This window comes from Ambystoma mexicanum, chromosome 11 (assembly GCF_040938575.1).
Source record: "Ambystoma mexicanum isolate Mex_15411 chromosome 11, UKY_AmexF1_1, whole genome shotgun sequence".
NCBI classification, from domain to species: domain Eukaryota; kingdom Metazoa; phylum Chordata; class Amphibia; order Caudata; family Ambystomatidae; genus Ambystoma; species Ambystoma mexicanum.
Window position 1 is genome coordinate 965,780,877 of NC_090934.1, and position 10,120 is coordinate 965,790,996.

At 46.8% G+C, this 10,120-nt stretch overlaps 1 long non-coding RNA gene across 2 annotated transcripts; it reads right to left on the minus strand.

The window, feature by feature from the left end:
- Window positions 1-7,881: 7,881 nt before the first annotated feature.
- On the minus strand, window positions 7,882-9,822 carry LOC138504801 (uncharacterized). Of its 2 annotated transcripts, none has more exons than XR_011279981.1 (4): window positions 9,696-9,822; window positions 9,225-9,352; window positions 8,682-8,749; window positions 7,882-8,567 (listed from the first exon to the last, which is right to left on the minus strand). It is a non-coding gene; the product is annotated as an uncharacterized lncRNA (long non-coding RNA). The 2 variants fall into 2 exon arrangements; XR_011279982.1 differs by having other exon boundaries at window positions 7,882-8,600.
- Between the last annotated feature and the right edge of the window lie 298 nt (window positions 9,823-10,120).

The following is a 10,120-nucleotide window of genomic DNA, read 5'->3' on the forward strand; positions in this document are numbered from 1 at the left end:
CCCATGGGCCAGGAGGGGCCTTGGATCGGGTCTCTAACATACTCAGGCATCCTTTGCTGAAGCCCTCTTGGGGCCAGTCTTGGCGCCCGGCTCATACTTCGTGAGGACTTGTGTTTTTGGGACTACTTTGTTTCCATTGCCAGCCAACATGGAGGCACCCACATAGCTTGGTTCCTTTGGAACCAAGCTATCCGGTATAGTGTTTTGGGTGTGGTAGCCTAGGAACTACTTTTCCTGGACTACTTTTCTGAAGCTATTTAAACCACACCCGACTTGAATGACACGCTTTGCGTTAATTTGCAATCCTGCAACGTGACGCTCATCGTGTTCAGCTGTACCTGCGAACCTCGGAAGAACAGCATCTGAAAAACAAAAGGACATCGTTAATAGCAGCAGCTTACCTGTAATTCCATCGCTAGCTGCCCTCAGCTCCTGCAAACAGCATCCAAGGATCAGCGGGCCTCCCGGACCGACGGATCTGCAAAAAAGGGAGAAACAGGACATTAGACATTTTACAATCGTGTCGGAAGCTTACCTCACAAGTCGCCCGTCGACCATCAGCGCCTTGGGACTTCTTGCTCCGGGTGAGCACTGCAATCTACGGGAACGAAAAGGCAACAGGTTAGCAAAGGCAAGGCATCATAGCGCTGCGCATAGCACCTACTTACCGCATCAAGGCGCGCTCGATGCACCATCATTTACCGGCGAGTCCCAACAGTCAACGTTCCACAGTGAACTTCCGCGCACCTAAAGAAAGAGAAAAGACATTATTTAAACCAAAGAAAGGCATACAAGCATAACAGTAATAAGATCTACCTGAAAGACTCAAAAGGGCCAGCATCAGTGAAGTAACTAGATCGCACTCGCCCACAAAGGACAACGCGCCCGTGCCAAGAAGGCAGGACGGAGAGCACGCCAAAACCCATAACAAGTTGAGGAAAGGTCCGGGGGGGGGAGGCTGCGGGCATACAGGGTGTTGGGAGGCTCTTACCCCAGTTGCCCAGTCTTGAACATTGCCGACCTGTATTCCAGACAGAACTTCTCCGCTGATCATACCTGGGAGCCGCTGAGAAGGATACCAGAGTCCCCACAGCTGGGTGGCGTCCCCGTGGATACCAGGTGAGTGTAACAAAACGCGAAGCCTGCCAGACCAATCCACCTGGGCGCCATGGAAACATCAGACTTAGACCAATTGGCCCAATTGTTACGAGAACTTTGTGCCGAGGTTCATTCTGCCCGACAGGAGACTAACGCTCTCCGGAGAGACTTATTGGTGACTAAAGAGCATAACGGAGATATCAGCAGGCAAGTCTTACAATCACAAGCGGGTCAGACGCCTCTACCTGGAACAACCCACCAATGCAAAACCCTACCGTGTCATCCACTGTCTCTACTCCGGTACAGATTGTGTTACCGGGTACAGTTCCTTAGGCACCACCGGAGAGGTTTGCTGATGATCCACGAAAATACGCAGCTTTCATGAACCAGTGTCGCCTTCATTTTCTTTGCAGGCCGATAGCATTCCCAAATGACCAAGCCCGGGTAGCCTTTGTTTTATCATACCTAAGTGGCAGCACCGCAGATTGGTCGGTACCATTGGTGTCCCATGATGATCCTTTATTACATGACTTTGGGGGATTTCAGAGGGAAATGGAAAAACTTTTTGTTCGCCATACCCGAGAACAAGCTGTGGACAATTAACTTCTTTCCCTCCGACAGGGGAATCGGATTTGTTAACGTACATCGCTACTTTCAACCGATTGGTTGCTGAAGCTAGGTTGCCTGAAAACAAAAGAACCACATTGTTTCATCGGGGCTTACGAGGCGAATTAAAATACATTCAGGCTCAAGTGGTAAATCCTCCTAGAGATTGTTCAGAATTCATAGACTTGGTTGTGCAACTTGACCACCGGTTGCAAGACCGAAAAGCAGACCGTTCTAAAGTGGACCCTCGGCCAGTGTACGTCCAACCTAGAGACAGTGTAACTCGAGTGCAAGAAAATACTGTGGAGCCCATGCAAATCGGAGGGGTACGACCCTCACTAACAAAACCAGAACGAGATAAAAGGAGACAGCAACAACTATGTCTGTATTGCGGAAAGTCAGGGCATTTCCTCAAGGACTGCCCGGTGAAACCTCCGAGGAAGATCGTCGGGGCCACGGAAAAAGATGAAGAGAAGGAGTGTCAGTCGGGAAACTACCCAGCTCGGCAAACAGAGGTCAGTTTGTCGAGTGAGAGGAAAGAGCCACCGACCTCACACTTTGCAATACCGGTGATCTTAATTAATAACCAATGATCGTCAAGAATGCATGCCATTGAAGCATACATCGAAGGCGGAGCAGTTGGGAATTATATAGATCAGGACCTGGCTGCAGAGATGGGCTTCCCCTGTGTCCCAAGCCGACTACAGACAAGGTAACCATGGTGGATGGGACAGAAATCGCTTCCGGACCCGTAACCCAGCGCACAGCCGAGATAACCTTGCTGTGCCAGGACGGACATCGGGAACTTATTTCGTTCGATCTCATCAAGGCACCTCAATTCTGGCTCATACTAGGATGCCATGGTTAGTCGCTCACAACCCTTTGACTGGCGGGCAAGAAAATTAACCTTCCCCAGCGACTGCTCCCCAGCCTGTTATTACCAAGAACAGAAACCTGCTTTCAGTATCTCTACGACTCCTGAAGTGGCAACCCTGGGAGTGACTAATACCTTAACTTACCTGAGGAATACCAGGATTTCCAGGATGTATTCCAAAAGGACCAAGCAAACACGCTGCGGCCTCACAGGCCCTATGACTGCCAGATCGACCTTGTTCCCGGGGCTCAAGTTCCTTGCGGCAGGATCTATGCTCTCACAGAACCCGAGAACCTTCATCTGAAGTCTTACTTAGACCAGTACCTCGCAAATGGATTCATCCGTCCATCTAAGTCCCCTACAGCTAGTCCTTTGTTCTTCGTACCGAAAAAAGAAGGGGATTTAAGAACCTGTATTGACTACCGCGCATTAAACCAGATCACTGTGAAGAACCGTTACCCCTTGCCGCTCATCCCTGAAATGCTGGACCAGGTCAAAGATGCCCAAATTTACACTAAACTGGACCTTCGAGGAGCATACCACCTGGTGCGGGTCAGAAGCGGTGACAAATGGAAAACTGCTTTCCGCACCAAATATGGTTTGTACGAATATCAAGTCATGCCCTTTGGGTTATGCAATGCTCCTGCAGCGTTTCAGTATTTCATGAATGACATCTTGAGAGAGTTAATTGATGTCTGCGCCCTAGTGTACATAGATGATATCTTGGTGTACTCAACTTCAAAACAGGATCATATCAAGCACGTCCATTCAGTCCTCTCCAAGCTCCGAGAACATTGTTTATATGCAAAGCTGGAGAAGTGTTTCTTTCACATCACCGAAGTTGAGTTTCTGGGTTTTATTCTTACTCCAGGAGGCATCAGAATGGACCTGCATAAAGTAGACGCCGTTTTGAAATGGCCATCACCAACGTCAGTAAAAGGGATACAGAGCATGTTGGGCTTTGCGAACTTCTATCGCCGGTTCATACCAGACTTCTCACAGGTCGTACACCCGATCGCCGTATTGCTATGAAAAAATAACAAAAAATTTGCCTGGACCGAAGAAGCAGAAAAAGCTTTTCAGGGACTCAAGAAAAGGTTCACCTCTGCGCCAATCCTGCGACTTCCTCGTCCAGATCTTCCTTATATCATGGAAACAGATGCTTCCAGTATAGCGATGGGAGCTGTCCTCTCCCAAAGAGATCCAGAAACAGGCCAGCTACATCTAGTAGCCTTTTGGTTGAAAAAATTCTCACCTCCGGAGATGAATTATGCCATCACAGACAAAGAACTCTTGGCGATCAAATCCGCCTTTAAGGCCTGGTGGCACTACCTTCTGGGGACCAGACACACCATTACAGTTATCACAGACCACCGAAACCTGCAATACCTTAAAACAGCTAAAGCCCAGTCTTCACGCCAATTCCGGTGGCCCATTTTCTTCGCCGAATACGACTATGTCATCACTTTTCGACCAGGGGTCAAGAATGGAAAAGCTGACGCACTCTCTCATACAGGCACTGATGACTTGGTATACACTACCCCAGACCCAGTCCCCATCATACCGGAAGACAAACTCTTGGGCCTCACTACGGCCTTAACCCAAGTAGAACTGAGAGATAATATTCAACGAACCATGAACCCAGATGCCTTCCTCGCATGGCAAGCGCAAGGAGAACAATATTCCATTAAAGATCACTTACGCTTTTTTAAGGATCGTTTGTATGTACCCACCAAGGACTTACAACAACAAATCGTTGCAGGTTATTACGATTCCATGATCGAAGGGCACCCTGGAATCACCAAGACTCTAGCCAAGGTAAAACAGAACTTGTGCTGGCCTGCCTGGCATAAGGATGTCATCCAATATATTCAGTCCTGCGGAGTCTGTGCACAAAATAAGTCGCAAAAACAAAAACCATCCGGTCTTCTCCAACCTTTGGACATTCCTCCCACTCCATGGCACACTCTTTCCCTTGACTTCATCACTGACCTACCTCCCAGCCAAGGGTTTAACACCATCCTCGTAGTCGTGGACTTATTCTCAAAAATGCCACATTTTATTCCACTGAAGGGCCTCCCTGACGCATATACGCTAGCCAAAGTGTTCCTGGATGGTATTGTCAAACTACATGGCTTTCCATCAGTCCTGATCTCCGACCGAGGTAGCCAGTTCGTCTCACACTTCTTGAGGAAGTGTTGCGCAATGGCGTAAATTGACATCCGGCTATCAACTAGCCATCACCCTCAAACGGACGGTCAAACCGAGAGGACCAACCAGATCCTCGAACAATACCTACGGTGCATGTTGCATCAGGAATTAAGAGACTGGAAAGATTTACTTTGGATAGCCGAGTACGCATATAACTCCTTGCATTCTAGTACTGGACAAACACCATTTTATACCCTTTACGGTAGACATCCACGTACCTCAGAATTGGATCTCCCAACCAGTTTGGAAATGCCAGCAGTAAAAACTCTTCACACCAATATCACTCAAGCTTTCAAAAAGGCTAAAGAACATCTTACTCCAAAGAAAAACAAAAGCAATTTGCCGACCAACACCGGAAAAAGGCCCCTGACTATCAGGTAGGAGACAAGGTCTGGCTGGCCGTCAAATGTGTACCCATTAAAGGAACCCGGACCTCTCAAACCAGGTACTTGGGGCCTTACACCATCAAAGCAATTATTAATCCGGCGGCCGTCAAACTGGATTTAACAGCTAACCTACAAATCCATCCGGTATTCCACGTGTCACTTCTAAAACCGATGCAGCCTGGTACACGGATTAGGACACCACCAAAACCCATACTTATTGACGGGGAACCAGAATTCGAAGTCAGAAGCATCTTGGATTCCAAGTACTCAAGGCGCAAGCTTTACTATCTAGTTGATTGGAAAGGATTCGGACCCCAAGATAGGTCCTGGGAACCTTGTGGGAACATTCATGCACCACGTCTAATCAAAAAATACCTTTGAAACTTCCCAACTAAGCCTGGGCCGGTCACAAGGAACACCTTGAGAGGGGCCTGGGGGGGGTGCTGTCACGACCCGTATCCAAAACCACCCTGGCCAGCCTATGGGCCAGGAGGGGCCTTGGATCGGGTCTCTAACAAACTCAGGCATCCTTTGCTGAAGCCCTCTTGGGGCCAGTCCTGGCGCTGTTGGTGCCAGGCTCCTACTTCGTGAGGACTTGTGTTTTTGGGGCTACTTTGTTTCCAGTGCCAGCCAACATGGAGGCACCCACATAGCTTGGTTCCCTCGGAACCAAGCTATGCGGTATAGTGTTTTGGGTGTGGTAGCCTAGGAACTACTTTTCCTGGACTACTTTTCTGAAGCTATTTAAACCACACACGACTTGAATGACACGCTTCGCGTTACTTTGCAATCCTGCAACGTGACGCTCATCGTGTTCAGCTGTACCTGCGAACCTCGGAAGAACAGCATCTGAAAAACAAAAGGACATCGTTAATAGCAGCAGCTTACCTGTAATTCCATCGCTAGCTGCCCTCAGCTCCTGCAAACAGCATCCAAGAATCAGCGGGCTTCCCGGACCGACGGATCTGCAAAAAAGGTAGAAACAGGACATTAGACATTTTACAATCGTGCCGGAAGCTTACCTCACGAGTCGCCCATCGACCAGCAGCGCCTTGGGACTTCTTGTTCCGGGTGAGCACTGCAATCTACGAGAAGGAAAAGGCAACAGGTTAGCAAAGGCAAGGCATCAGAGCGCTGCGCATAGCGCCTACTTACCGCATCAAGGCGCGCTCGATGCACCATCATTTACCGGCGAGTCCCAACTCGGCCAACGTTCCACAGTGAAATTCTGCGCACCTAAGGAAAGAGAAAAGACATTATTTAAACCAAAGAAAGGCATACAAGCATAACAGTAATAAGACCTACCTGAAAGACTCAAAAGGGCCGGCATCAGTGAAGTAACTAGATCGCACTCGCCCACAAAGGACAACGCGCCCCTGCCAAGAAGGCAGGACGGAGAGCACGTCAAAACCCAAAACAAGGTGAGGAAAGGTCTGGCGGGGGAGGCTGCAGGCATACGGGTTGTTGGGAGGCTCTTACCCCAGTTGCCCAGTCTTGAACATTACCCACCTGTGTTCCAGGCAGAACTTCTCCGCCGATCTTCCCTTGGAGCCGCTGAGAAGGATACCAGAGTCCCCACAGCTGGGTGGCGTCCCCGTGGATACCAGTTGAGCGTAACACACCTCCATGACGTCATCCGGGAGATCCCAATCCTTGTATATCAACCTTTCAGAAACCAAGCGTGAAGGTTGAGGGTTCTGATGTCTGGATGGAGAACCTGACCTTCCTTCTGTGAGAGAAGATCCTCTCTTTGCAGAAGCCGAATTGGAGGGCAGATGGACATGTCCAGAAGGTCCGGGTACCACATTCTCCTGGCCCAATCCGGGGCAATTAGGTTCATGGTTTTCCTGAATCTTCTCAAGCTCCTGATCATTTGAGAAGTGACAGGGACTGGAGGAAACGCGTACAGGAGTGGAAACTCCCAGTCCACCACGAACGCGTCTCCTAGAGCTCCTCTTGGGGGAAATTCCGTTGAACAAAACTGATCGCACTTCCTGTTGATGCTGGGTGGCGAACAGATCCACTTGAGGGGTTCCCCAAAGGGTGAAGATCTCTTGAAGAACTTCCTGAGCTAGCTCCCACTCGTGGGAAACTGTACTCTGCCTGCTCAGAGCGTCTGCTGTCAAGTTCTTCTCTCCGGCTAGGTGAACTGCCGATAGAGAGATTCCTTCTTGAATTGCCCAAAACCAGAGCTGCATTGCCTCTTTGCACAGTGGCAGTGACCCTACGCCTCCTCTTTTGTTGAGGTAGTGCATGGCCACTGTGTTGTCTGTCATTATCAGGACATTCTTCCTCTGTACGGATGGCAGAAAAGCTTTCAGTGCTAGTCTGATTGCTCTCAGCACCAACAGGTTGATATGTAGTCTGGACTCCAATGGAGACCAACAACCGCTGATGGTCAAGTCGTTGGCATGGGCTCCCCACCCCGTGAGTGAGGCATCCGTGACTACTGTTATCTCCGGCCATGGTTGCCAAAACTGTTCTCCTTTCAAGATGTTCTCCCGACAGGCCCTAAAACTAAATTAGGACTGGGGTTTTTTTTTACAACAGAGGACAAGACCATGCCCCTCACACACACTTGAAATTTACAAAAAAAAAAATTCTCCTCTCTATGGTTCCCTTTTCCGATGATAATTTTCTCACACTACCACCATAAGGTTATGCAACATCACATCAGACAACATAGTACAGAATTGTACCCTTCAATTAAGAAAAAAAGATATATTTTATTTAATTACGTTATATCACATTTCATCCTGTTTTTAAAATTCAAATAATCTGAAAAATGGTTTACAATCTTTTTTGCAAAGTCAAAACACACAATCAATCAAGAAAAGAACAGTACATAACGACGGCTTAGAAAAAAACAGCAATTGTTGAGAGAGAAAAAAAAGCGGGAGGGAAGAGAGAATACACAAATGGACCTCCAATCTAAATTCTATCTCTAACTAAATGCAAACTTAAAAAAGACATAATTGCAAAAAAAGGGAAAAGACATTAAACATAGATTCCATAGCTACACATTAAAAAAAACACTATACAAATCAGACAAAAACAACTTGCGTTACTAGCAGAGCTATACCGATGTAATATTCAGCTGTCTAGTACTTAATCCTTTTTTAGTAGTAGGATTGCGTAGTATCTTACAATGGTTATCAGCTTTGAATGCTCCATTTTGAACGTGTCAACAATCACACGGTATCGTTAACCCAACATGTTTCATTCCCGAAACCTGTAGATCTTGTGAAGGGAAATTCTTCAGGGGATTGCATCAAAACGCAAATGGTATGTCATTACCATGACTTGTTTAGTGTCAATTCTCTAAAAACTTTTTTATAGGATCGACGTTGCAGACCTCATGGGGTATCTTCCTGTTGCAACTCAACAGTATCCTAATGGAAAACAGGGAACATAACCACAACACACTAAGTCAGTTGTGTTAATGTCAGAACGAATACTGAGTAACCATCTCAACCTGAGCAATAGATTCTCTAGGCGAGGCTTACCACACTTTCAAGCTTTTTTGTTAGCAAGTGGAGTAGAGGGCGCTTCTTATTAAGAGAGCGCTGGATCCCTAAGGGAAAAACAAAGAAAAAACACGTAATCAGTGTTTCGTGCGGACAGGTCAACCACATTTTCCCACGGATGTCTTATGCTGTTTAGAATTTACATCAGTGGCTCAATGGACTTTAGCAAGAATAGTTCTTTGCTGGTAACATCACTGGCTCCATCGCCTATTGCGAGGATAGTTCTTTACTGAAAAATCATATGCATTACTCAAACTTCAACTTAAATACTGCGCCTTCCTTATGTTAGAACCTGGGTTGGGCCTACTCAGGTTGCCTCCACTAGGTCACCGTACTTTTTAAAGATCTTAATTTCGGTGTATCCTTCTAAAACACAAGTGTGCACAAGGAATACTTATTACACCCGTAAGTGGGTTTACATTTACTTCTACCATCGGATTTATGATATTCGTCCATACAATGTGCAACTCTAGTGTGGCTTACAGTAATTTGTGTACTATCAAACAATAGTTTGAAGCTTACCATTAACGGGCTCTGTTGCCGTTCAATGTGGACTTGCCATGAAATGGATTTGCTGTGCACGCGCAAAGTAATGGGCTTCAGTTTTAACACTGCCACAGTGTCATATTTGTTGGACTTCTTTTCAGCAGCTGTTTAGAAAGAACGGGAAACACGAGTGTGAGCCGTTTCTTGTGTTTTATAAAAAGAGAAAAGCTTCATGTAAACTTCCTGGGGCATTTTAAACAGACAGGTGTTTTTGGCTGTCTGCACCCTGACAATATTGGACACTTTGCTCTATAAACACTGACAGGAGCTATCACGTAAGTCATCATGCATAGCCGACCAATAAGTTCTAAACACGTCCACAAGCAAAGTAAATCTACTTTCCATTAAGATGGCAACTACAGAAATCCCGTGTTTTTATACTATAGTCGTTTGAAAACAGAATCTAAGTTGCATATATTAAGGCGTCACTACCATGCAAATCCTTACCTCTTCAAGAAAAAGGAGAAGGTCGGTCTGTACGAGCACCTGATTTTCTCTGTGCCAATTGTACTCACGGTCGTGTCCGTTGTATTGCTTTACTATAGGAAACCGCATACCGATAACCTCTCGCTCCCGGAAGTGGAACTCTGTCACCTGACAGCTCAAAAGGCTGCTAGTATGCGCTGTGTAGTTCGTGTACCGCACCTTACTACGCCTCCATTAGAGGAAAATAAGTAATCTTTACCGTGTATTGTGACTCACATGGGCGAGATTATAAAGAGTTTTGCACTTTATTCACCCGTTGATGTGACCACATAGAATTGTTCATAATCTACTTGGATTTTATACCCCTGCTGTATTGGAGCCGAATAAACAACTTTGGTGCTCTGTCATGTACTACCCTATACTTCATTTGTAGGTAGTGTATAATG